The sequence below is a fragment of the Prionailurus viverrinus genome, chromosome F2 (assembly GCF_022837055.1).
Source record: "Prionailurus viverrinus isolate Anna chromosome F2, UM_Priviv_1.0, whole genome shotgun sequence".
In the NCBI taxonomy this organism is placed as follows: Eukaryota; Metazoa; Chordata; class Mammalia; order Carnivora; family Felidae; genus Prionailurus; species Prionailurus viverrinus.
This window is the reverse complement of record NC_062578.1, coordinates 78,976,560-79,004,259: the sequence shown is the minus strand read 5'-3', so window position 1 is coordinate 79,004,259 and position 27,700 is coordinate 78,976,560. Positions and strand designations below refer to the sequence as shown.

General features: G+C 45.1%; 1 protein-coding gene across 2 annotated transcripts in view; it reads left to right on the top strand.

Moving 5' to 3' along the window:
- The first annotated feature begins 639 nt into the window (after positions 1–639).
- Positions 640–27,700, top strand: part of FAM135B (family with sequence similarity 135 member B) — a 281,764-nt gene continuing 254,703 nt past the window's right edge. For both annotated transcript variants that reach the window (XR_007148766.1, XM_047843019.1), the window contains exon 1: positions 640–786. The gene's annotated coding sequence lies outside the window, so the exon portion shown is untranslated. The remainder of the gene's footprint in view (positions 787–27,700) is intronic.

Sequence of the window (27,700 nt, the reverse complement as noted above, 5' to 3'; positions counted from 1 at the left end):
GGCGCAGGTGGGCAGCACCCCTGGGCTCGTCGGTGGGTCGATGGCCCCGCTGACCTGGGGGGGTGGGAGGCAGAGCTCGCTCGGGGCTCTAGCCCCTCCCGGGCCGCTCCCCCGGGGCCGCTCCTCCCCGTGGAACGGGCGACCCCCCCCCCCCCCCATCCCCGGGGGTTCCGGGAAGGGCCCGGCCACGCGGGAGGGCGCCTCCCGAGCGCTCACTGAGCATGCTCGGGCCCGCGGGCGGCGGGGGCGGGCGGCGAGGCGGGCGCCCCCCACAGGCCGGCGGGCTGCGAGCCCGGCGCCGGCTCGCGCGCACGGGCCCGGGGCGGGGCGCGGGGTCGGGGGCGAGCGGGCGGGGGCGGGGCGCGGGGTCGGGGGCGAGCGGGCGGGGGCGGGGCGGGAGCGCGGGCGCCGCGGAGAGCCGAGCCGCCGGGCGCCAGCGCAGCCGCGCCGCGTCCTCCTCCGCAGTGGTGGCGGCCGGCCCCGGCCCGGTGCCCAGCCTCGCCGCCCGGGCCGGCTCCCGGGGCTGCCCGGAGGGCCGCGGCCGGGCAGCTGTTGCGCCGCGAGGGGGCAGCTGCGGAGTTCCATAACCATAGCAACCGCATCAGCACCGCGGCGGCGGCGCGGGCAGCAGCGCTCGCTCCTCCTCCAGGCAGCCTCGCCGCGGGCACCGGAGACCCAGCTCGCGGCCGCCCGGACCCCGCGGAGCGCCCACCGCCGCTGCGGAGAGCCGGCAGGGAGCGAGCCGGCGCGGCCCGGAGCCGAGGGGAGCCCTGCAGCGGGAGACAGGTAGGTGAGCGCGCTCGGGGTCGGCGGCTGCAAACTCTCTCCTCGGTGGCAGTGACGTTTCTGGAAGCGTGGTCGCTAGTTGGATGGCTTTCTGTTACTTAACAGGGATTCCGCCGCGAAATGTGGTTTGTCTCCTTCGGTCTCCCCCTCGGTCGGACCGTCCTCTGGTCTCCAGGCACATCTGGGCAGGTCTGAGAGGGCAGGAGGGGAGATGTGGGGTGACAGGCGGGGAGATCGGCTGGGTCAGTGAGGGGGTCCCCGCGGAAGTCCCACACGGAGGCTGAGGGAGCACATCCAGACCCTGGTGCAGGCAGGTCCTCTGAGCCCGTGAACCGTCCCCTCTCTACCCCCCCCCCCCCCCCCGCCCCCGGGGCAGGTTCGGGAGAAGCCCGTGTTGGGGTGAAGCGGGCAGTGGTAGCGATGCTCTGTGATCCGGGCTGACCCAGAGACCTCTTCTCCCTGTGGCTTGGCTGGGGACAGGGGTGTGGGGGGTGGGGGGGGGGCACTGCAGCTCGGCTATGACATGGAAAGGGACCAGAGCGCACACCAGCTCCTGATCTGTAAAGTCGCCTTCAAGCCCAGCAACCGGAGGGGACATTTGGACAAGGGAAGTAGTAACTATTATTGTTTCGGGACCCAGGGGTGTCCCTGGAGTTCATCATGTTATTGCCTTTGACTGTTGGGGGGGGGGGGACTAGATAGAAAATTATAAGTGAGCAATCAAAATGCCCCCTCCCTGCCTCCTCACCTCATTTCTATCCCCCACCTCCACCCACCCCCACTATTGTCAGCAAAACAAAGCTGACATCGAGGATAATAACACTCTTTGTCCCCCTGGCCACCCAGGGCTCTAGCCATTGGCAGACTATCCCACTTGGAGACAGAGAATTTCACTTCAGTTCTCTGTTTGAACTAGGGAAGCATTGGTTTTTCTTCAGGTTCTGATGCTCCTGCTATTAAGAGATGTGCCAGAGCTGAGAAGCACCTGTCCACATGGAGGGAGGGACTGTTAACCACATGTGCGGGCTAGAGAGAGGGGCAGAGGTTTGGGCAAAGATTCCAGGCCCCGTTCCGTGGGGGCCAGGACCCCAGAAGAACATAGAGAAGGGAGATAAAGTTAGGTGAATAATTTGGATCTACAGGCTCTTGCATATGGGTAAGTGGGTCTCTGGGTAATTTCCAGGATGGACAGCCACTGACTTTTGTAGGGCTTTCTCTTTTTATCCTAGCCTCAGGGGACAGTGGTAAGTCCCAGTTAAAAGGCCATGTTCTTTAATTGGGCTTTTAATTTATGCTGTAGTTATGTTGCCCGAGGGGATGTGATTTGACCAGCATTTCAGCTGGGATTCATGTCGTAATGAGGATGGTTTTATTGTATTCCAGGCAGATGGTAAGGTGTAGAGAAAAGAGGACAAGATCTGGAGTCAGAAGACATGGTTTTGAGCTCTCTTTCCACCATACACTCGCTGTGTGACCTTGAGGTGCTCCTCTCTCTCATCTGTAGAATGGGGATACTAAATTCTTGCACCTTGCCAGGCTCTTGTGACCATTGGGTGGGGTGATGGAAGGGATGGGTGGAGAAAGGCTTTTCGAAACCTAACATGCCGTGCAAATAAAAAGGATCGTCATCATCTTCTGAAGAAACTCCCTTGTTCAGATCAGCAAATCATTAAACGTGAAATGGGGGCAGAAATATTGGTCAGTGACTCACAGTTGAAATGCTGTAGTGTGGTCCAGGATACACTCAGGGAGATACAAAGAGGGTCTTATCAGGGTCAGCACAGCATGTGATCCCTGTTTACAGATGTTGAAAGTCAAGAGCTTTGCCATCCAGTGCAGTACGCTCGTTTGGGAACACCGAGGTCTGCTCACCCCAGAGTTGGACGAAGCGTTCCCACAGTGTCAACAGGGATTTGCACATAATAGGGACTCATTTAAACGCCGGTTGGATGGATACGTTGGGCAGAGCTCCTCGTGGGCAAGATTTAACCTTCACACAGCTCTGCTCCATAATGGCACATATTTACCGAATGTTTGTCCAATTTGACTGAACGCTTTCTGCTTGACGTCATTGGTGAGGGAACCATAATTTTCTGGAAGGAGCCAGGACTGCCTTCTACCATTGTCTGCTCTTTTAAACCCCTCCTTTTGGTCACGCTGGCCTCTCTGCCTGGAACGACCATTTCCCACTTCGTCTTCCCTCTGCGACCCAATTCCAATGCCCCTCCTGATGGGAAGCCTTCCTGCTCTCTTCTCTGCGCCCCCACGGCACTTTGGGCCTGCTCTCTGTCAGCCTGTGCTGTGTCACATGGTCATTGCTTGCCCATATGTCTGCCGTCTCTAGAGTTCATGCTTCCTGAGGGTGGGAACCTTGCCTTATTCTACCATGGTTGGGGCCCCAGCACCTGGCATACAACTGCCCCGGTGAGCAGTTGAGTAAGTGAAGGAGCCTTATCTTCAACATGACCACATGCCCAGGAAGAGGCTTGCACCAAGGCTGCCCCGGCCACATTCTCCCCGTCTCAGTATGTGCAGCAAGCCTGAAGGATGCTTGCTGGGTTGTTGTGCATTATTAGGGTCAGCCCACTGAAGCACAGTGAAGGAGAACAGAAACACATATTTTGCCTTAAAATGCTCATTTTTTTTTCAAGTGGGTACTTTAGAATAACTGTAATCTACTGTTGAATGGCCTTCATATAACATTTGCTGAAAACATCTGATGGAATATTTTAAACTCAAAATGTATTTGTCTCCTTTCAATTTCTTTCCTTGATTTCTAGTATTATGGAAAGGGACATAGACTGGATCAAGAAAGGCTAGATTTGAATCCGGTTGTAAGGGACCCAGACGTAGGACACTTGATCTCCTCATGCCTCAGTTTCCTCACTTGCAAATTGAGGATGATATTACCCATCTAACAGGGATGCTGAGAGTTTGGAGTGAATGGATAGGTGTGCGGTAAAAGCAGTTCATAAACTATAAAATACTATACTCAATACATTATTTATCTTCCTTAAATTTTGTTGTTGTTGTTGTTCTGGGAAATGAGCAAAATCTCTATGTCTGATTACATAGCACCAGACGAGACGGGCTGGAAATTCTGGCTCTTCCACTTGTGAGCTCTGTGTGACCTTCAGTAAGTCGTTTTGTCCCCATCAGCCCTTTGCCATATCTGCATAGCATTATAATAGCGGCTACCTTTCAAGATGGATCGGGAAGATGTACAGTAAGGGAAGTGCCATGATATCTGTAACTTTCAAATGATACATATAATTGCCAATCATAGAAGGTTTCAGAAGTGTTTGAAATGCCCCTGATGCATTTCCTCCTTGTATTTTGCCTACCTTTCTTACAGAGAGAGAAAGGGAAGGAGAGAGGGAGGGAGAGAGGGAGAGAGAGAGAGAGAGAGAATACTAATATACCCAGAGCTGTGTTTTTCATGCAAGATACCATGGGGGAATAGGATAAGCTAAAGATTTAGATTTGCAGACTGAGCCCTCGTTCTAGCTCTGATACTAACGGCATATGGACCGTCGCTCTGTGCCTCACCTCAGTTTCTGGGCCTCAGTTTCTTCATCTGTAAATGGACTGGATGATTTCCATGGCTCCATCTGGCTCTGCTTTTTCAGTGTTTCCATATCCTAGTCTACGTTTCTCTTCACCAAAGCCACATCTGTGGCTCTTGGCTGTCCTTTTGGTCAAGACTCATCACCTGTCCAGACTCTACATTTTAATTCACCATAACCACCATATTTCCCTTCTTTTAGAATGCTCCCCAGTCTAGAAGGCCAGTGTCCCTCAAGAGGACCCTGGGACTTAGGACGTGCATGCCACCCATCTTTGTCCCAGCCCAGTTCTTATCCAGCCCCAGGCAAGATGCTCTGCTTCTCAGTCCACGCTGAAAGATCACCTTCATTCAAAATACAAGAAACTGTATGGATAAAGCCCGATCTTACTGGGCGAGCTGGAGGAGATTTGTAGACATCTCTAATATTTGCTGAGCTTCCCAGGCTCTGGGTACTCAGCTGCATGAAATGTTTGTGCTCAGACATGAATCACTTCTAGGTAGTTGCACCCACCTCAGGAGTGATTCCTGAGGGAGATTCTGGCACCACAAAGGAAACTGATGCCATGGGCCACCACCCTTTCCTGTGGCTTTCCACCTCTGGTGTGGATGGACAGGCGCTGTGGGGTGCCCAGTACAGGAGATCTGAATCAGTAGAATGCTGCGTGCCACTCGGCATGCCAGGCCCTGAGGGCCAACTGCGAACGAGCCAGGGATCTGCCCCATGTAGCCCAGGAGAGACTGGAGGGAAGGGCCATCAGAAGGAGGAAGTGACCTGGAAATCCCTGGAAGCAAGAAGTAACAAAGAAATGAAACAGATGCGCAGGACTGGAACATAAGGAATGGAATGGTGTCCCTTGAGGCTGGGGAGGTAGTGAGGGGCTACATCTCTGAGAGTTTTAGGAGCCGCATTAAGGAGCTTATGCTCTAAACTTAAGGTCAGCAGAGACATGGAAAGGTTTGGAGTTGGGCAGAACGCTCTCCTCTAGCTGCAGAGTAGAGGTTGGATTCTAGAAGATGGGTCAGCTGAGAAATATGGTGGCATCTTAGGACACTTGGCAGATAAAACATGACTGAATTCAGGCAGTGAGAGTTGGGATGACTCTTCCTGTCTGCATGATGGACAGAAAGTAGTGAAAGAAGGAACGCTGAGGAGGGAAAGAGGGAGAAGCATCAGATAAATGAACATACGTATCATTTGTCAAAGAGATATCAGTGGACCACTTTCAACCGTTGGTGCAGGTCAAGGGGAGGGAGTGCTCATGGTGACGCTAAGGGCTTTCTTTCTATCCCCACAGCAACCACTCTGGTTCCAGCCCTTCATCACTCACCTGGACTAATACACTGGGCTCTGAACTGACCCCCCCCCCCACCCGTCTACTCTGTACGTGGCAACTAGAAGGCTCTTTGTAAAATTAAAATCAGACGTGATGAGACCACTTAGCAAATTTCAAGTATACAGTACAGTTAGCTGTCGTCACCATGCTGTGCATTGGATCTCCAAATCTTGTTTATCTTGCATAACTGACACTTTGTACGCCTCGACCAGCCCCAGCCTCTGATAACCGCCGTTCTACCCTCTGCTTCTGTGAGTTTGACTGTTCTAGATTCTACACTTAAGTGAGATCAGATAGTATTTGTCTTTCTGTGCCTGGTTTATTTCACATGGCATGATGTCAGGTCTATTCATATTGTCACAAATAGCAGGACTTCCTTATTTTTTTTTTTAAGACTGAGTAATAGACCATTTTATGTATAGACCATTTATCCTTTACTTATGTAGACACCGATGGACATTTAGTTTGTTTCCGTATCTTGGCTACTCTGAATAATGCTATGGTGAGTGTAGGTATATCTTAGAGATCCTGATTTAAATTCCTTTGGGCATATAGTGAGAAGTGAGATTGCTGAGGGTGACTCCATTTTTAATCTTTTGAGAAGCCTTCATGCTGTTTTCCATAATGACTATACCAATTTACTTTCCCACCAACAGTGCTCCAAAGTTCCTGTTTCTTTACCTCTTCATCAAACTCTTACCTTAATTTTTTTTAAATAATAGTCATTTTAACAGGTGTGAAGTGATATCTCATTATAGTTTTGACTTGCATTTCCCTGATGATGAGTGATGTTGGACACTTTTTCATGTATCCCCTAAAGACAGTCGAGAAGACATACAAATGGACCTTCTTTGAAAATACATTGATTCAAGTCCTTTGCCTATTTTTTTTAATGTTTATTTATTCTTGAGACAGAGACAGAGTGTGAACAGGGGAGGGTCAGAGAGAGAGGGAGACACAGAATCTGAAACAGGCTCCAGGCTCTGAGCTGTCAGCACAGAGCCCAACGCGGGACTCAAACCCACGAACTGTGAGATCATGACCTGAGCCAAAGTCGGATGCTTAACTGACTGAGCCACCCAGGCGCCCCTGCCTATTTTTTTTATTGGGTTCTTTGTTTTTTTAAGTTTATTTTTATTTATTTTGAGATAGAGAGAGAAAGAGAGAGAAGGACAGAGAGAGAGGGAGAAAGAGAGAATCCTCAACTGACAGCCCAGAGCCTGATGTGGGGCCAGAACTCATGAACCATGAGATCATGACCTGAGCTAAAATCAAGAGCCAGATGCTGAACTGACTGAGCCAGCCAGTGCCCCATGATTGGGTTATTTGGGTATTTTTTGCTATTGAGTTGTATGAGTCCCATATATATTTTGGATATCAGCCATCTATCAGATCTATACCCTCCCTTTCTGTAGGTTGCCTTTCCATTCTGTGGACTGTTTCCTTTGTGATGCAGATGGGAAGACAGGTACCCATGGGCATTTTGGATTCAGGCTATGGTATAGAGAGTGCATTGGAGGGGCATAAGATGGGAAGCATAGAAACTTGGTGGGAAGTGATGGCAGGAAATCCAGGGTGTATGGAGGCAATGATGGCTGCAGCCAACGTTAAGGTAATAGGAGGAAGAGAGAACAAACTGGAGAGATATTAAGGCAGTAGAATGTTAGGAAGTATGGGACCACCCGGGATACGGTGTCTAACAGTGGAGAGGCATCAGGGATGACACTCAGTCTTCTGACCTGGTCTGATGGAATGGCCTTGTTGCTGTCCGCTGGCCTGGGGACGCAGGCGAAATAACAGATCTTGAGGGGGAAATGATGAATTCTGTTTTGAATTAATAGACTTTTAGGTCTCTGAGGACATCTATGTACATTTTCGGCAATTAGAGATATCAGGCAAACTCAGAATAGAGTTCTTGGCTGAATATAGACTTGGGGAAACATCAGCGCATGGACGCTAATTGAGAGCATGGGAGTCGAAGTGATCACCCAAGGGAGGTGTATAGAATGAGGAGATGAAGATGTCCTTTTATCACCAGCTCTGTCTCCCACTGCCCTTGCAAAAATAAAACACAAAACACAAGTGCACACTCGATAGCTTCCTCGTGCCTTCAGGGCTTCTCAACCGTGTTCCCACATTGCTGGCTAGGACAGATCTCCATCTGACATTTCCATGGCTCCTTCAAACCCTCGTCTAAGACTTTCCTTTTAGGGGTCTTCCTGGACCACCGCGGCCAAACAGCTGCCTCTAGTCTCCAGCCACGGAACTTGCTGTGTTTTTCTCCATAGCATTCATCCCTGCATAAGCGTTGGCGTTATTATTACAGATGTATTTGTTTGCTTTTCTTATTGACTCTCTCCTCTGTAAGATGGTGAGCTCCGCGGTTGCAGGGACTTCGCCCTGTTTACAGCTGTACCAAACACATAGAACATTTCCTGGCACTCAGTGAGCCTGCGGCCAATATTTCTCAAAGCACATATAGAAGAAAAAAAAATACCAGGAATCTTCGATAATGGAATGACGCCTTTTCCGTTTAAAAACAAATAACCATAGCCTTGTGCAAGTCGCATTTAGAACTCCTGGTCCGATGGTGGCCTTCCAGTTCAGGGTTACCCTGACCCATCTAGTCTCCTTTTTCCTGGGACTGACTGTTCTGGTTTGAAAACTGCACATTTTGCCTGCTGGGAACGCCCACCCCCAGTCCTGGACAGACCAGCCCGGTTGGTTTCCCTGATTCTGACATGTGTTAGCCACCTGACCCTGGACGGGTACTCAGCCTCAAGGGATAGTCCTAGCTTAGATCCTGAGATGTAGACCTCCCGCCTACATCCTTAATATAGAGCCTGAAGTGGCTCCTGGACAGGTGCTTGATTGAAGGGTGCTCTCGGATGAAAGGAGAGCTGGATAGGGAAGAAGATGGACAGCGACGTCCATGCAGCCCTATCGGCTCTCCCGGCTCACACAGGGAGCTCTGGGGCACACGTGGTCCCACAGCATTTTCCACCTTGAGGCAAGGTCATTTCCATGGATCCGATTGCGGGAAACATATCCACCAAGGTATTCCTGGGCAAAGCAGCCTGGATCAGCCGAGTAAAATTCTTGGGAGAACACAGCAATGGTGGGTTGTTAACAGCTAACACAGCAGCTGGGGGATGGGTGTCCCAACCTGATAGAAGGCGTCAAGGTGGGGCACTGGTTACGTCCGCTACATTCTAATTGATATTTCCACTACAGCCCTCCACCCCGAGTCTTTAAGACAAAGATGCTGCTTTGGGGCTTATGACATTCAGTCATAACACTCTGTGATCCTCATAGGATGTCTGTGCCCTAAGGAAGTCACGAAAACATACTATAAAAAAAATCTCCCTGAACTTTGTACTGCTGGGAACCCAAAGAACCCTGCTGTGGATTCCCTTCCTGATTTAGTGGTACCTTCTCCTGCTCATCTCTCTCTCTCTCTCTCTCTTTTTTTTTTTTAACGTTTTTTCATCTTTGAGAGACAGAGCATGCACGGGGAAGGGGCAGAGAAAGGGAGACATAGAATCCAAAGCAGGCTCCAGGCTCTGAGCCGTCAGCACAGAGCCCGATGTGGGGCTCAAACTCACAGACCATGAGATCATGACCTGAGCCGAAGTCAGACGCTTAACCGACTGAGCCACCCAGGTGCCCCTGCTGCTCATCTCTTAAAAGCATCATTGGTCAGGGCAAATTGCTGTAGGGTCCCAGCTACACAGGTACCTACCAGCCCAACCAGTCATGCACTGGCCTTTTGCTCACACCCTGCTCTCCAGTCACTGAATATTCTGGTACTGGGACCATGGTTTTCCTCACCACCCTGAGTCCTGCTGTTATCTTGAATGCCTTCCAAGTCCAGCTCAATGACTCTTGTAGCACCTTGGCCTTCACCTTCTCAGCTTAGATAGCTTTTCCTGCCCTCTACTCGGCCATACCTTCATTCATACATCACACTTGTTATATACACCAAATCATTTGTTGAACATCACCTTCTCTCTTAGCTTTGCTTGCTGAATTCTTCCACTAATATCATTTTTTATTTCATAGAAATCTCTGGCCAGTGATCTCTCCTCTTTTAATTCATTAACCCTCTTTTTCTATAACCCCTCCTTACTCCACTTGGGGGTTGTTTGGTATGCAGCTTCCACAATACTCTTTCCAATAACCTGCTAATAATTCCAGCTTTTCTCTGGGATATTGTGTGCTACTTTATCTGCAGTGACCTTAGTTTCTTTAAAACAATGATAATAGGCAGCCTATAAGGATTTTTTAAATGTTTATGTATTTATTTTTGGGAAAGAGAGAGTGAGCGAGCACAATTGCACAAGTGGGGGAGGGGCACAGAGAGGGAGAGAGAGAGAGAGAGAGAGAGAGAGAGAGAGAGAGAGAGAGAGAATCCCAAGCATACTCCGCACTGTCAGCCCAGAGCCCCACGTGGAGCTCGATTCCACAACTCTGAGATCAGGACCTGAGATGAAATCAGGAGTTGGACGCTCACTGACTGAGCCACCCAGGCGCCCACCATAAGGAATTTTTAATGAAAATTAAGTGAAAAAATAAAAATAAATAAACTAAGCTAAATCAAATCTGTTATAGTACTTGGCACCCAGTAGGTGATTAATCAGTATTCTGATTAAAGGCTAATGTGTCTACTGCAATGTCAACTAAATGGTGGTCAGATTGACCTTCTGCTATGGAAAGTGAGGAGGCTGGATGAGACTCTTCCTTGAGTGGAACATGTCCGTGGCTCCGTGGGGTTAACCATGGGGTATCCATGCTGTAACTTCAGAGATGTTCATGCTGTAGGGGTCTTCGAGGGCATCAGATGCTAAGTGATAAGCCATCACTTATGTTTGCAGAAGTGTGACAATGAGTCATCAAGGAAAAACTAAATCACAGTCTGTAAACTCTGCTGAAATAAGGCAGGGGAGTCTACTTTCTAAAATGAGTTGCATCAGAAATTGCTAAAATTAAATAGCAAAGTATTTAGTGTTAAAGGAGTTGGTATCAGTTTTCTGGAAAATTAATTTCTGGGCACATATCATCATAGCTGAGATGTTACTGTAGGAAAGGAGCAGAGAACCAAACTGGTGGTTTTTGTGAAAACTTGTTGATCTTAAATCAGAACATAAAATATGCTGAAGAATAAATTGGCTTTTTTTTTTTTTTAGTTTGTTTAAAGGAAGTGTTTAAAGATAAGATTATCCTTGGCATCTTGTGCCCAAGGTAGAATTCATCAAGCTCGGTATTTTAACATGCTGACTTGTGTTGGCCTTTTGGGAGAATAAAATGAATATTAATTTAATTGCTTCTGAATAATAGAATAGATTTCCTTGGTTTTCTTTCTTTCCCCTTCTTCCCAAGAGCATGGAGATGCCGGAGACAAAAATGATCATAAATCATCTTTAAGTGACAGGTCAGAATCAGATTACGTGGTGGTGCAGATGGGAGGGAAAGGAAGCTCATTCTAAGGACCTACAACATGCTGGTGACTGTCGTTAAGTACTTTCCCTGGTGCTACTTGTATCTGATCCCCATACAGGAGCTAGTACCAGCCCTCTTTAGGGCTGAGGAGGCCCCGGCACAGAGAGGGGCAGTAACTTGCTCACAGACCCACAGCTAGCAGGAGACAAAGCCTGGAGAGGTTCTCTCAAGTCCATCTGACCCCAAGGCGTGTCCCTTTTCAGCCACCCTGCAGGTGTCCCTTGTGAAGGGCATTTAAAAGTCAGCTCTAGATCATAAAAAGCAAAACAAAGCAAAAAACGCAGAACAAAACTCAAGAACTGTTCAAAGTATTTGGCTTTTAAGCACTCAGCTGTGTGTGAATTTGGGGAAGCGGGGAAGCTTCTGTTTGACTTGGAATGTGAAGAGGGTGAGGAGGGGATTTGCTTGACGATCCCTAATATCAGGTCTGTTTCCAACGTCCTTTGATGCTGGACTGTGCATGAAAACTGCAAGCATGTTTATTTCGAAGGGCTCTTTAGAGAATTAGGAGCCTGCTTAGGTTAAAAAAAAAAAAAACAAGAAGTAATTCAGGGCAGTCTGTGTTCTCCCTAGTTGTTCAGGTAAGTGGTCAAAATTAGGGGCGCCTGGGTGGCGCAGTCGGTTAAGCGTCCGACTTCAGCCAGGTCACGATCTCGCGGTCCGTGAGTTCGAGCCCCGCGTCAGGCTCTGGGCTGATGGCTCAGAGCCTGGAGCCTGTTTCCGATTCTGTGTCTCCCTCTCTCTCTGCCCCTCCCCCGTTCATGCTCTGTCTCTCTCTGTCCCAAAAATAAATAAACGTTGAAAAAAAATTAAAAAAAAAATTCTAGGTGTTTACCTTTTCGCATTTATACTTTATTGACTATGTCAGACCAAAAAGAGAAAAAAAAAATTTACTGGGATTACAGATCTGTCATTTCTCCTTTGTGTGGTTTAACTGAGTGTCTCCTGGATATTTTCATTCAGAATTCAGTGATTAATGTATGTGTCAAAACTCTTGGTCTGTTGATGTAATAGATTATATACATTAAACTTAAAATCAATATATTACTTTTATTTAAAAAATTTTTTTAAATGTTTTATTTATTTTTGAGACAGAGAGAGACAGAGCGTGAGCAGGGGAGCAGCAGAGAGAGAGGGAGACACAGAATCCAAAGCAGGCTCCAGGCTCCGAGCTGTCAGCACAGAGCCCGACACAGAGCTCAAACTCACAAACCGCGAGATCATGACCTGAGCCAAAGTCGGACGCTTAACCAACTGAGTCACCCAGGCGCCCCAGTATATTACTTTTAATATGTATTTCACCTTAAGTTAAAAGTCAGGCTGGGTTGCCTGTATTGCGAGTCACACAGGAAGGCGGTGTGCACTGGGCCAGAAGCTTCCTTTGCATGTAAACATGGGGTCCTGATTACGGCTGCCAGGGAAACGGAGAGCGAGGGGTTCTCGAACAGGGGGCTGGTTCATCTGTTTACAATTTCAGCACAATGTGTTTTTGCCCCTCACACACACACACACACACACACACACACACACAGACAGACATGCACACCCCCACACCTTCATCTGGGCAACCTCTTTACTGATTCAGATTCAACTCGATTGTCATCTCTTTGGAAAAGCCTTTCCCTGTTGCTCTGATGGTTGTTTCCATCCGTTCCTTCTGGCCTCCCACAGCAGCTGGGCTTAGCTTGACCACAGCATCATCCTGTGAGAGGCTGTTGGGTGTGATGGTCATGCTCTGCTCCCAGCCTGTCTCTGTTCCTATTCGCTCAGCCCCACTCCCGGCCCTGATGCACCCAGCAGCGATGTGCAAACACATTTATCTGAAGGTTACAAGGAGAGCATTTGGGTTCACAAAGTCCTGGCCGTGTTCCAACTTTGCCACTAGCTCCGACTTGGAAAATTATTGAACTTCTCTGAATCTGTTTCTTCATCTGTAAGACAAGGATAATAAGGCCACTTTTCTCCTAGGTGGCCTGGACGATGAAATGATATGCCTACTGTATGTATGCAAAATATTTAGCAAAATGCCTGATACGTGGCAAAAGACTAGAGAAAGAATGGCTAATTTGTTAGTAAAGGAAGTTTGATAAAGTACATATTATATGCCACACATCATGCTGCAGGCTGGGGTTGCTGTTGAGAACAGGACAGACTTGGTCCCTCTCTCCTGGAACTTGTGTTTTTCTAGTGGGTTGAGTTGGGAGAAGCCAGAAATAACACTCAGTCATTTCTTTTTTCTTTCTCTGCCAGACAGTGCTCTTAAACATTCATTCATTCGTGCATGCATGCATTCATTCAACAAATATGTGAACACTTTCCCTGGTTCAGACACTTAACGTGGATTTTCTCATGTAATCTTCATAGCAGATTTATGAGACAAAAAACATCCTTACCTGTCCCTTTTCAGAAATGAAGATGCTGAAGCTTGGGGAGATTGGGTCGCTTGCCAGAAATTTCATAGAAGATCAATCTCAGAGCCCAAACTCCAAATCAGAGCCATTTTTTAAAGGTTTATTTTAATTTTAATTTTTCATTTAAATACAAGTTAACATATATGTAATAATCATTTCAAGAATAGAATTTAGTGGTTCATCATTTACATATAACACCTAGTGCTCATCCCAACAAGTTTCCTCCTTAATACCCATCACCCATTCGGCCCATTCCTGCCCCCCTACCTCCTTCCAGCAGCCCTCGGTTTGTTTTCTGTATTTAAGAGTCTCTTACGGTTTGTCTCCCTCCCTGTTTTTATCTTATTTTTCCTTCTCTTCCCCTATGTTCTTCTGTTTTGTTTCTTAAATTCCACTTATGAATGAAATCATAGAATATTTGTCTTTCTCTGACTTATTTTGCTTAGCGTAATACCCTCTAGTTCCAACCACGTTGTTGCAAATGGCAAGATTTCATTCTTTTTGATCACCGAGTAATATTCCATTGTGTGTATATGTATATGTGTGTGTGTGTGTATATATATATATATATATATATATATATATATATGTCACATCTTCTTTAAAAAAAATTTTTAACATTTATTTATTTTTGAGAGACAGAGAGAGACAGAGAATGAGGAGGGGAGGAACAGAGAGAGAGGGAGACATGGAATCCAAAGCAGGCTCCAGGCTCTGAGCTGTCAGCACAGAGCCCGACGTGGGGCTCGAGCCCTTGAACCGTGAGATCATGACCTGAGCCGAAGTCAGGTGCTTAACCAGCTGAGCCACCCAGGCGCCCCATATATCACATCTTCTTTATCCATTTGTCAGTGGATGGACATTTAGGCTCTTTCCCTAATTTGGCTATTATTGATAGCGCTGCTATAAACACTGGGGTGCATGTGCTCCTTTGGATCAGCACTCCTGTATCCTTTGGATAAATTCCTAGTAGTGCAATTGCTGGGTCGTAGGGTAGTTCTATTTTTAACTTTTTGAGGAACCTCCATACTGTTTTCCAGAGTGGCTGCACCAGTTTGCATTCCCACCAGCAGTGCAAGAGGGTTCCCGTTTCTCCACATCCTCGCCCACATCTGCTGTTTCCTGTCAACTCAGGGCCATTTGATTCCAAAGCTATTCTCTGAGGCTATGTTATTCAACGGAGACACTCAGAGTGCTCGGAGGACAGTGCACACTGGTGCTGGGATGAGTGGTCCTGCTTCTTTTAGGCTCAGTTCCCCATTTTTAAAATGAAAAGGCTTGAAGAGATCATTCCTAGTGTCCTTTCTGCTGGGCTTCCTTCCACTTAGAAATCATTTCTCTTCCCTTTGAATTTGCTCCTTCTTGGAGCCCGTCTCATGCCTACGTCCCCTCATATATGCTAGCTTGCCTTCTCTCTTTTAGTAGCTGCGTACGCATGCGTGCACGTGGGGTCTTCCCTAGGAGGCGGTGTGAAATTCAAGGTAGAACGTACTTCACAGTCTCTCTTTGTCTACACTGCTTTCCTACCACAGTTGTACACTAAACATTTGTGTCGTTTAATTGCTCAGATGGGATTTTCCTGTACAATCTGAGCGCACCAGCCCACAGAAGTGGGGCAATCCCAGTACATCAAAGCGCAGGTGTTATGGAACCGGTGGATCAGGACAGCTGAGGCAGGCTGAGAGCTGCTCCCCATACCAGGTCCCCCTGAGCTGACAATGGCTGAGAGTGGCTGTTGCTTCACTCCAGCCTTCTCATTTCCCAGAGAGTCCCTGTGGAAGCTGCATGAGAAGATTAAATTTTCAGGAATGATAGATCCAGAGCTCAACTCCCCAGGGTCCGTAGGTGTCCAGACTCAGCCAACGTCCGCATTGTTTAGCCTTGTTTATTATTAGCCCAGTCCAGCCTGTGTGGTTGGTCCCCAGGAGAACCTCTCTAGAAAGTTCCCGCCTCAGGGTCTCACTCGCTCAGAAGGAGGCATTGAGCTTGCTAGTGGGGGTAAGCTCCAGGGAATAAACATCAGGAGTTACTTTGGTGGAAAAATTAGGTACCCAGGGATACCATTTGATTCTGTGTCTTTTTGAGCAGAGACTTCAAGGTGCTTTATAACTTAGAACCAAGACCTGGATTTTATTTCATTTATTCATCCAGGAACTGTTACTGAGCACCTGTCTTGGCCCAAGTCTAGTGCTGAGGATACAAACAAAGGTATAATCATCATCATTATCTTCCTCATCATCCCAATAGCAAAGGTTATTGAACTTATTTTAGAAAGGCATTATGTTAAGCACTTTGCATGCATTTAAGTCTTTAATCTGTAAAGTGCACAACTCCGAGAATGCAATTCATATTTTATTCTACACACACCTGAGGGTAGGGCACAATATCCCTTAGAGTTGTGTTACCTGGTGGCCCTAGGGATGTCTCTGTTTTACAGATAAATAATTTAGAAAGGTAAAGGTCACAGCTTTAGTAGGTAGAGGTCATGGATTTAGAAGTACCTTTAAACATATTTTGAGTGCCTGATAAGGCAAGAGCACCGTTCTACAGGTTTCAAGTTATGGATGAGAAGGCAGATGATTAAGACAAGGGATCTAAAAGGAATTCATTAATTGCTACAGCAATAACAGCCATGGAGTGGTCTCTGGAAGGTCAGGGGAGAGAGAGGAACTAGAGAATGAAGGAAGGTGCTGTGGAGGAGGTGATGTCTACCTTGGTTTGGATAGGCCACTTGTACCTCTACAGGCTGGGGCTGGTGGGGAAGAGCCATTCTGAGGCAGAAGAATGCCACCACATGGGGTTTCCAGGGGACTGGTTCGTAGACCGGCTGGAATGACGAGGGCTCCCAGAGCATGTGGTGATGAGGAGGTGGTAGGAGGTGGGGGCGATAAGGTTTGCAGGCATCGGAATGGAAAGAGGTGTCATGGCAATGGGTTGAGGTTGTGTCTTGCGGGAGAAGTCTGTGTGGCTGTGCATCACTCAGAACTGGGTTCCTCTGTAGCAACAGAAAGACCGTGGCAAATCCAAATAGAGTTGTATTTTTCTCATGTAACAATAGGTTGGCTTGTATAGTTTCTTGTGGGAAATCATTAAGGACCCCGGCTTCCTCCTGCCATTTTTAGCATGTAGCTTTTTCAGATGCAGGCTTATGAGACCTCTTCTCTACTATCAGGCATGGTGCCCGTATCCCAGATATGTAGGGGGCAGGAAAGGCCAAGAGAAGAGGCGTGTGTCAGCCATGTTCATCTCTTTAGATCAAGAAAACAATAGCTTTTTCCTAAACGCATCCAGGAGATTTTCACTAATATCTCCTTGGTCTGAACTAGGTCTCGTGGCCACCACTGACCAAAGAGACATCTGAAGAGGTGCTTATCTGGGCATGTGGTTGTGTCAGAAAAAAAAACAAAAAAAAATCAGGGTTCTGTTTAGCGAGGATAAATATTGGATAAGAAACTGGCAGTGCCCACCATCGCGAGTGACGTGATCAGCTCAGGTTTACAAAAATGGCTTTGGGAACCACCAAGGGGCAGATCTTAACAGCCATCAAGGTGGGGGACTCATAGTGAACAAGTGGATAAATAAACAGATGATGATAATATAGGGCAGGGAAGATCAGTGGTGAAGTGGGAGCCAAGTGAAGGGGTTCTTCACCTGGTGTGGGGCATGGTGTGGATGGGAGTCCCCAGGGGAGGTAACCATGGGGCTGAGTGTAGGAAGAGTGTGGGAAGGTGACAACAAAGAAGTGAGGACACTCAGGAGGGTTTGGAGGAAAGAGATCACGTGACACTTGCTGGCAAATGTAAATAATTCATCCTACTGAGCAGGGTAGAAAGGGAGAGGGTGTGAGGATTGAAAGAGAGGCAAGGGCCAGCCGTAGGGTCTTCTTAGCCTCAAACAGACATTCAGAGTTACGGGGCAGCCGTAGACCACCCTTGGCACCTGCCATCTTGGGAGACACAGGTGTTCCTCTTCAGAGGAGCCTTGGCAGCAGCCATACAGCAGACAGTTGAGGTGCCAAGAGGAACAACCCACACTGGATGGTGCACGTTCCCCCCGGCTTAAAGAGCCTCATGCCTTTCAGGAGCCATTTATCTCTTGCAAAAACTCCATAGGCATCCCTTGTAAAATCCCTGAAGTCACATGCTCGGCCCACACATTAACATATTTTGGGAATAGAAAGTAAGGCACCCTATCAAGTATCCATAGTTCACCCAGTCCAGATGCAAAATCTGCCCGACTGGGGTCATTTTACAGTAGGAAGTATAGTTTAGTGCTACAGTTGACATGAACTATCGCTCTGTTTCTGGGAAAGCTGACCTAGAAAGTTTGTCCATTGGTTAGGATCTTAATGCAGAAGGGGAGACCCTTGCTAACCCTTTGTCCAGAACCCTTTAATTTGAAAAGTTTTGGTGTCAAGTTACCCTGATTAGGTTTTTTGCATAGGAATCATTCTTAGGCTCTGTGGCAGATTGTTAGATAGGGCCATCAAAGGGCCACATAGCTAGATGGGAGGCTATTTTGTTTCTTGTTTATTTTTAAGAGACTTCACTTTTTAGAGCATTTTTACATTCACAGCAAAATTGAGCAGAAACTACAGAGAGTTTTCATGTATCCCCTGACCCCCCCACCCGCCACTGCCACATGCACAACATTTTCCGCCATCAACATCCTGTACCCCAGTGATACATCTGTTACAGTTGATGAACTTACACGACAACATCATTAGCACTGAAAGTCCGTAGCTTACATCAGGGTTGTCTCTTGGTGGTGTATATTCTGTGGGTTTGGACAAATTTGTAATGGCCTGTATCCACCACTTTAGGACCACACAGAATTGTTTCCCTGCCCTAAAAGTTCTCCATGCTCTGCCTATTCATCTGTTTCTCCTTCATCCCCTGGCAACCACTAATTCCTTAACTATCTCCATGGTTTTGCCTTTTTCAGGATGTCGTATAGTTGGAATCATACAGTCTGTGGTCTCCTCAAGTGGGTTTCTTTCACTTAGTGATTTGCATTTAAGTTTCCAACATGCGTTTTATGACTTGATAGCTCATCCCTTTTTAGTGCTGAATAATACTTCATTATCCAGACGGTCCAGTTTCTCCGTTCACCTAGTGGAAGAATCTTGGTTGATTCCCAAGTTCTGGCAGTTATGAAGTAAGCTTCTATAAATGTCATTGTGCAGGTTTTCATGGGGACATGTTTTCAACTCATTTGGTAAATACCAAGGGGCATCGTTCTGGATCACAGGGTAAGAGTATATCTAGTCTTGTAAGGAACCGCCAATCTGTCTTCCCTAGGGACTGTGTCATTTTTCATTCCCGTCAGCAGTGAGTGAGAGTTCTGTTGCTCCACATCCTCTCCAGCATCTTGTGTTGTCAGTGTTTTGTTTTCCAGGGAAGACCTGATAGGGCCTGCAGATGGAGTGAGCAAATTCTAGAACTGTTGCGGGTTTAGGATGGACAAATCTTGGTGATGGATTCGCTTTGGGTGTTAAGGGAGCATGTTGAATCTGGATGACCCTGATTCCTTTTGGGGTGATGGGATGGATAATGATGCTACTTGCAAACACAGGGGAATAGAGGGTGAAAGGGCTAAGCTTGTAGAGCTGTAGTATGGTGTCTCTTCAGGAGACTGGGTTTTGGGAAGGGTCTGGGTTGAGGATAGAAGTACAGGTGTTATTGGCATGAAGGTTGTAGTTGAATGCATGAGATTTGATGTGACTCCTTCGTTAGAGAATTTGGATATTTTGCTGCAGAAACATAAAAGAAGAGATGAGGAGGAAGAACAGATATAAAACTCATGTAAGAAGAGGGAGCTATGACTGAGTCCCTGTTAGGCACTGTCCTCTGTACTTACCACTTGACCTTTTCTCATTTGTCCCTATAGTTGTGTGACATAGGTAGGTTTCTTATTCTCAATTTGCAGCAGAGGAACTGAGACTTAGAGAATAAATAATTTGCCTAAGGCCACACAGTTAAGGAATGACAGGCTGGCATGTTATTTGGAGTCGGTTTGGCTTCAAAGTGCTCACTCTTTGCTCAGCCATTTACACCATCCTCCACAAACGGTGTAGGCAACACTGTCCGCTGTATTCCATGAGCGCGTTTGAGCTCTCCGTGCTGGACAGAAGGAACCAAGGGTATGTTTACTTCCTGTTGACTGGCTGACTCCGTACAATGGTTTTGCAGCCCTCAGATAGAATCACTGAATCTGTTTAAAGTTTCCCCCCCTAAAAAGTTGATAAAGTCAAATAAAACGTGAAATACTGATCTTTATGTAATGTGCATAACAAATGCATCCCAAGGCACTGTTTATAGAACTGTGATCCCCAGGGGTAGCTTGTGTTTATAGTTTATGTACAATTTACATAATGCTTGGACTGAGTTAAAACAATAAAATTATGACTGAATAGACCACCTCTCTCTCTCTCTCTCTCTCTCTCTCTCTCTCTGATATTGGTAGGTAAAAAAGAAATAATCCAGAAATAACTACCGGTTGGTCAAGGACAATTCCGTTCTTGTTTGTTTTCACGATTGTTTTTTAATCGTCCCGATGATGGCTGATCTCTTGGTTGTATGCTAGTGAATTACTAGTGCATTATTCTCTTTGGCAGCAAATAGCTGCCTCCAGTATCCAGAGAGTCTTTAGGAAATTGCTTTAAAAGACATTAGGCTGAATCGGCTTGGAGCAATGGCTTTCGTTCCTTAGAGTATTGTTCCCATTTCAAGAATGACCATCTCCTAGCAGTTAGAAAGGAAATGGTTATAAGAGTGTGGAGCTCCCTGAGGTATATATATATATGTTTCTAGTAGAATATAGGCTCTGTGGTGGGAAGCAGCAGGACAGAAGCCTGGGGAAGTAGCAGGGACTCTATCTTAAACTGTGTAAAGTATACTAAGGATGCTGCACTTCATCCTGTAGGCACCCAACAAGATTTGTAAGCAAGGGAATGACATGAAAAGACCTGATATTCTTTTTATGGGAGTGTTCTGTGACCATGAGGGTGTGTGGCTATCGGTTGGGTCAAGTTGGATACAGGGCAGTACTTTTTATTCTTAACACTTAGTTTCAGATTCTCCTATTGGATCCTCCATTCATTTTCCTCAGCCAGAAGCAGAAGTCCCTCTTCTCATATATGCCTCTGTTAACCTTAAAAATAAAACTGTCAGCTGTTCTGCAAGCAAAATGGGTTTATTCAAAAATAGCAGAGGATGGCCAACTGGGGACATGCAAGCCACAGAGCAAAGGCGCAGGATGCTCTTTTATAGAGGAAAGGGGGAGTTGGGAGGGCTGTTTGTAAGCTAAAAGCCCACTGGAGTAGACTGGGAGAGTGCAGTCTAGTGGCTTCTCATTGGCTGAGCTGTGACAGTCTCTCATTGGCTGGGCTGTTGCCGGGGCAAGAGAGAGCCTGTCTCCCTCCTCCTAGGGTAGTGGAGTAGTATGGGCTTGACCTGCAAGGTAGGACTTGCAAGATGCATCTCTTCCTGTCGGGTGTAGTGGTAGAACCTGAGAGCACCCTTGCTGGCGGCCCCAGTCACCTTCCGTGAGGTTTCGCTTGATTAATTTTCACACCTCTCACTGGCCCATTTCCAGGCCATCTCTGTCCTCTGAATCTTCGTCCATTTCCGTCTTCCCCATCATGACGCTGGTGAAGCCACCATCATCTCAGCTCATTTGCAGGGATGGTCTCTTGGCTGATTTCCCCACATCCACCAGCGCCCCCCCCCCCCCCGATTCTGTGGTCCTTTGCAATTTCTCTACATGCAGATCTGCTTCTGTACCTCCCACCTCTCACTTGGAATCCCTCAGAGGCTTGCAGGTGCCATGAAGAGAACTTGCTTCAGTATGACAGATTGCTCCCTCTCAGCCCCACATTCTCCCTACTCTCTGCTCTTTTGTTTCCCAAAGCAGTGGTTTCTGGAGTTAGAGGCACACATTCCAGGGATTGCTTAAGAGGGTTCTTTGGAGCCCAGACAGAAAATGCTAGCAATTTTATGTACATTGGTTTTGTTATTATAAAGTAAGAAATTGGGCTTTTTAATAGTTAATATCTTGCACGATATTGGTACCCTCACCTGTCTACCTGTCAGATGGTCATGTGCACTGTGACAAGTGTCCTGAAGGAAATGGGGGTATTCCTACCTAGTCAGGTTGGAGTGGTATCCTTACTTGTCCATTCAGATTCAGTTTATTTTAACAATATGTCATTTCCAGGGCCCAGTTATGTACATTGTGGGTTATCACATTTCATTTTATTAAACGGCCTTTACAAAATAAACTGTAAAATGTTCCTGCAAGGAAACCACAGATTGAAGACAATGCTGATAATTAAAATATGAATGAAATCAAATAGGAGGTTCGTCTAGCTGCATTACATGTTAAAAAAACAAAGGGGATCTAATTAAATAATATAATAAATTAAAAATAGTATCCAGAAGACCATTTGAAGTAGAGATTTATGCTTATCCACATTCACTGAGCTCTGGCTTCTAAATATACTGATACTTGAGCTATTATTTAATGTGTGAATATAAAATGAACACAGAATATGATATCTGTGTGCCTGTGTGTGTGTATGGTTTTTATTATCTGGTTGTAGTGTGTATTCCAGAACATTTAGAAAACTTACTGAAGCTAGGTGTTTTCTTCTGTCTTAGGGACTCTGCCTGAGATACAGCTGGCTTCTTCCCATATATGTCTTTCAGATTTCAGCTCAACTATTATATCATTCATAGCAGTGATCCTTATCTTTAAATTTACAATTACGTCTGCAGTTATCTTATTATCTTCCTTATTAGCCTGCGTGCTTCATGTGGGAGAGAGCCTGTCTGCTTTTGCTAACCTCTGGAGCTGCAGCCCCTGGCCTGCTGGCCACCACATTCTAGGTGCTGATTAAGAACTGGTGAATAAATAGATCAATGAATATATGTCAGGTGTTGTGCTGGTTGCATTATACCTGTTACTATGTTTTCCCAATCAACGCTGCTACTTGTAGAATATGCTTAGAGCTGTGTGTTAGGAATTGTCACCCAAGCCTGTTAAAAAATAATTAAGAAACAAAACAGATGAACATAGAGGAAGGGAAGGAAAAATAAGGTAAAAACCGAGGAGGAGGCAAACCATAAGAGACTCTTAAGTACAGAGAACAAACCGAGGGTTGCTGGAGGGGAGGTGGTTGGTGGGGGGGATGGGCTAAATGGGTGACAGACATTAAGGAGGACACTTGTTGGGATGAGCACTGGGTGTCATATGTAAGAGATGAATCACTGGGTTCTACTCCAGAAACTAATACCACGCTGTATGTTAACTAACTTGAATTTAAGTAAATAAGTTAAAAAAAAAACAACAGTGGTTGAAACTCCCACCCCTACTTCCCTTGGTGATATTAGGTAGCGTTAGCATGAAGATTCAGAGAGGTTATATCTGCTCGTTCTAACCCTGTGTTCGTCCTGCCATGCCATGTTGCTTCAAGGCAATTTAGGTTAATGATTAATCGAGGAATCTCTGACACCTGGGTTTCGAGGGCAGAGGGCTTTCCATCCATCTCTTGGTATCGTATGTCCATTGTCTGTTGGTAATGGGTGGGCTTAATGCTCTGGTTTCCCCGGCCCGTCTCTCCCTACTTGCTTTCTCTAGTCCTCAAATGTGCAGGGTTATGTTCACACAGATGCACGTTCCCTTCTCAGACTCCCTGATTAGCTTTTTGTGTTACATTAGCTGCCACCTAAGCTACTTGGGACTGTACAGAGAAGTGCCTGGTTACCGACTGCCTTCTAAAAAGTCCCACTTCCCCTTTCCTTGGCCAGACCACGCCCGCTCCTCTTAAACCCTTTATCCTTGAATTCATTCATTCCAGGAGCTGGATTACTTTTGTTTTCCTCTGCTCTTCCCACCATGGGGAAACTCTTCTAATTTTCAATTATTTTCTTACAATTTTTTTTTTATTTCAAATTTTGGAGTTTAAGAGGATGCTTTCTTGTCTGAGCTGGCTGAATCAAAAGTGAGTTGTGATGGGTGCAGGTGGAACAAAGTGCCTGGTATTTAACGGGTGCGCTTATATTGCATGTAAATTTCAGCGCGCTTTCAAACAGAGGAAGGAAGACTAGACAGAGGAGAATAAAGGAAGCGGTTGAAGTGGGATCATGATAGAATTGATTGGTTGGGGACTGGGAAGAGTATATGAAAATTTCATGTTAGTGAAACGCACAGGCTTTCTTTTGTCCATGGATAATGAGTCATGAAAAGCGAAAAGCTGATGAGTCAGAAGGCACAATGAAGTTATTCTCTCATTTGATCTCCTTGACACACGTAAATAAAGTCGTGTTCGAGGAATGGAAGTGTTCCATTATGAGGTAAGAAAAGCAAAAAGGACTTTCAAATACAAACTGCCTTAGAGTTTTGACACATGTCAGGTTCTGTAAATTCCTTAGGGAGGTGGTTTCACAAAAATTTTATTACTAAAATTTGCTGTCACACAGAAAAGTTGAAGAAAGGAGCAGTGAATACCCACATTTCCTATACCTGGATTTAACAGTTGTTAATGTTTTGGAATATTTGCTCTATCTGCATATGAATATATGCATATTTTCCTAGATCGTTTGAAAATAAGTTGTAGATTCCAAGACCATACAACCCAAGTACTTCAGCATGCTTTACAAAAAGATATTCTTTATTCCGACTCCAGTGACATTATCACACTGAAGAAAACTGACGATTTCAAAATACCATTCAGTGTATATTCCACATTCATATTTCCCCAGTTGTTCCAGAAAGTTGCCTGTAGCTATTTTTTTTAAAGCAGAATCCAATCAAAGTATATGTATTTGTTTTTTTTAAATGTTTTATTTTTTGCTTTTATTTTATTTTAAAAATTAATTTATTTATTTTGAGAGAGAGACAGAGAGAAAGAGAGAGAGAGAGAATCCCAAGAGAATCTGCACTGTCAGCGTGGAGCCTGACATGAGGCTCGAACTTACAAACCTTGAGATCATGACCTGAGCTGAAATCAAGAGTCGGATGCTCAACCTACTGAGCCACCCAGGCACCCCTAAAAAATGCTTTTAATAGACTTTTTTTTATGCTGTTTTAGGTTCACGTCAAAATTAAGAGAAGATGCAGAGATTTCTTATATACCTTCTGCCTCTGACATGCTTAGCCTCTTGTATTATCAATATCCTCCACCAGACTGGTATGTTTGTTACAATTGATGAACCTCCATTGACATATCATAATCACCTGCAGTCCATCGTTTACATTAAGGTTCACTTTTGTTGCTGACATACTGTGCGTTTGCACAAATTTATAATGACATGTATCCACCATTATAGTATTGTACAGAATATTCTTCCTGCCCTGAAAATCCCTGTACCTATTCATCCCTTCCTTTCACCTAACCCCTGCCAACCACTGATCTTTTTACTGGTTCCATAGGTTTGCCCCTTTCAGAATGTCATGTAGTTAGTTGAAAGTATACAGCATGATTGACTTACTTCACTTAGTAGTATGTATTTAAGGTTCTTCTATGTCATATCAGGGCTTGATAGCTCAGTTTTCTTTAGCATTGAATAGTATTACGTCGGCTATACCAGATTTTATTCACCCATTAACCTATTGAGGGACATCTTGGTTGCTTCTGAGTTTTGGAAATAATGAGCAAAGCTGCTGTAAACATCCATGTACAGGTTTTCATGGGACCATAAGTGTTTGGCTTCTTTGGGCAAATGCCAGGGAGCATGATTGCGGGATCATATGAGCATGTTTAGCTTCAGGAGAAACCACCCAACTGTCTAACAAAATGGCTGTGCCTTTTTGCATTCCTGCCAGCCACAAGTGAGAGTTCCTGTTGCTCCATATCGTCACCAGAATTTGGTGTTGTCAGGGTTCTGGTGTTACACGTGTACGGTGGTATTGCATAGTTGTTTTATTTATTTATTTTTTAATTTTTGTTAATGTTTGTTCATTTTTTGGGAGACAGAGAGAGACAGACATGAGTGGGGGAGGGGCAGAGAGAGGGAGACACAGAATCTGAAGCAGGCTCCAGGCTCTGAGCTGTCAGCACAGAGCCCGATGCAGGGCTCGAACTCACAAACCACGATGAATGAGATCTTGACCTGAGCCGAAGTTGGCTACTTAACTGACTGAGCCACCCAGGTGCCCTGCATAGTTGTTTTAATTTGTATTTTCCTGACAACCTATGATGTGGTTTCATATTATAATTTGCCATCTGTATATTTTCTTTGGTTAGGTCTTTGACCCATTTTTTAATTGGGTTGTCTTCTTATTGTTGAGTTTTGGGAGATCTTTGTATATTTTGGATAGCTATCTTTTATCAGGTATGTCTTTTGCAAATATTTTTCCTGGTCTGTGGCTGTCTTTTCATTCTCTTGACAATGTCTTTTGCAGAGCCAAATATTTTAATTTTAACGAAGTCCAACTTACCAATTCTTTCTTTCACGGATCATATCTTCAAGGCGTGATCTAAAAAGGCATCACAAAATCCATGGCCATCTTGATTTTTTTCCTGTGTTATCTTCTAGGAGTTTTACCATTTTCATTTGCTGAGTTTTTATCGGGAATGGTGTTAGATTTTGTCAATGCTTTTTCTGCATCTATAGATATATTCATGTGATTTTTCTTCTTTAACGTGGTGATATGAGGGATTACATTTTTGAATGTTGAACCAACCTGGCATACTTGGGATAAATCCCAGTTGGTTGTGGTGTATAATACTGTTTATACATTGTTGGATTCACTTTGCTAATGTCTTGTTGAGGATTTTTACATCTATATTTATGAAAGGTATTGGTCTGTAGTTTCTTGTTATGTCTTTTTCTGTTTTGATTTTAGGGTAATGCAGGCTTCATTGACTCAATTAGGAAGTAGTCCCTCTGTTTCTATCTTCTGAAAGATAGTGTAGGAAATTGGTAAAATTTCTTCATTAAATACTTGTTAGAATTGGCCATTGAACCTATCTGGGCCCAGTGCTTTTTATTTTGGAAGGTTATTGATTATTGATTCAATTTATTCATAGATATAGGCCTATTCAAATTGTTTTATTTTGTGTGAGTTTTGGCACATGGTATCTTTTAAGGAATTGGTCTGTTTCATCTAGGTTATCAAATTTGTGGGCATGGAATTGTACATAGAAATCCTATATTATCCTTTAATGTCCATGGGATCTGTAGTGATGTCTTCTCTTTCATTTCTCATATTGGTAATTTGTGTCCTCTGTTTTTTTTCTTAGTTAGCCTGGCTAGATTCTTATTGACTGTATTGATCTTTTCAAACAACCGGCTCTGATTTCATTGATTTACTCTACTGATTTCCTGTTTCCAATGTTAATGATTTCTGTTCCTTACATATTGTGTTTTTAAGTTGACAGGAGTAAGGCTCAGTCTGGTCTTCTAATTTTCTTGACTAAGAATCTGGAGAAAACAGTCTATGAGATGATATATATATAAGCTTACGAAATTCTCTAGGGGACCAACAGAATATTTTATTGATACAGACTCTGAATCTGTAACTTTCTACAATATCGCCATTTCCTCTATTTTAACTCTTTACCTATTAGTTATATAATGTACAACAATAAATTACCAGTACATCATAGATTTTTAAATTATTTTCTTTGACCTCAGAATTATGCATATAATCAATTCACTTACTTCCAATATGCATCCAAACCAGGCTGAAGAGATCTGGTTTACTTCATGCTCTCTCCATGTTTGTCTTAATTGCATTATAGCTGATAATGAGAATATTTTTTTTCTCCATTTTCCCTTTATTTTATGCAGTGCAGGAAAATGAGATGAAGCACTCAAATGGACCTCCAGACAAATACCATTATGATACAAAGATCGTTGTTTTATGGAAAGTGAACAAATTGACTAGTAGGTGGAAATGAATGGCAATGCTTGGTATTTAGTTGCTGGATACAAGTCTAAATTTGAAATAAGAAGAGTGGTTTAAGTGTAGCAGAGTAAAAGTTGAGGTCCCACAAGACAACAGATGTGTGCTAGAAATAGCCTGCCTGGCTGTTTTGGTTAGAGAATAAAGTCTTAAGTAGCCTGGCTGTTGAAAAAAGAAAAACTACACACACA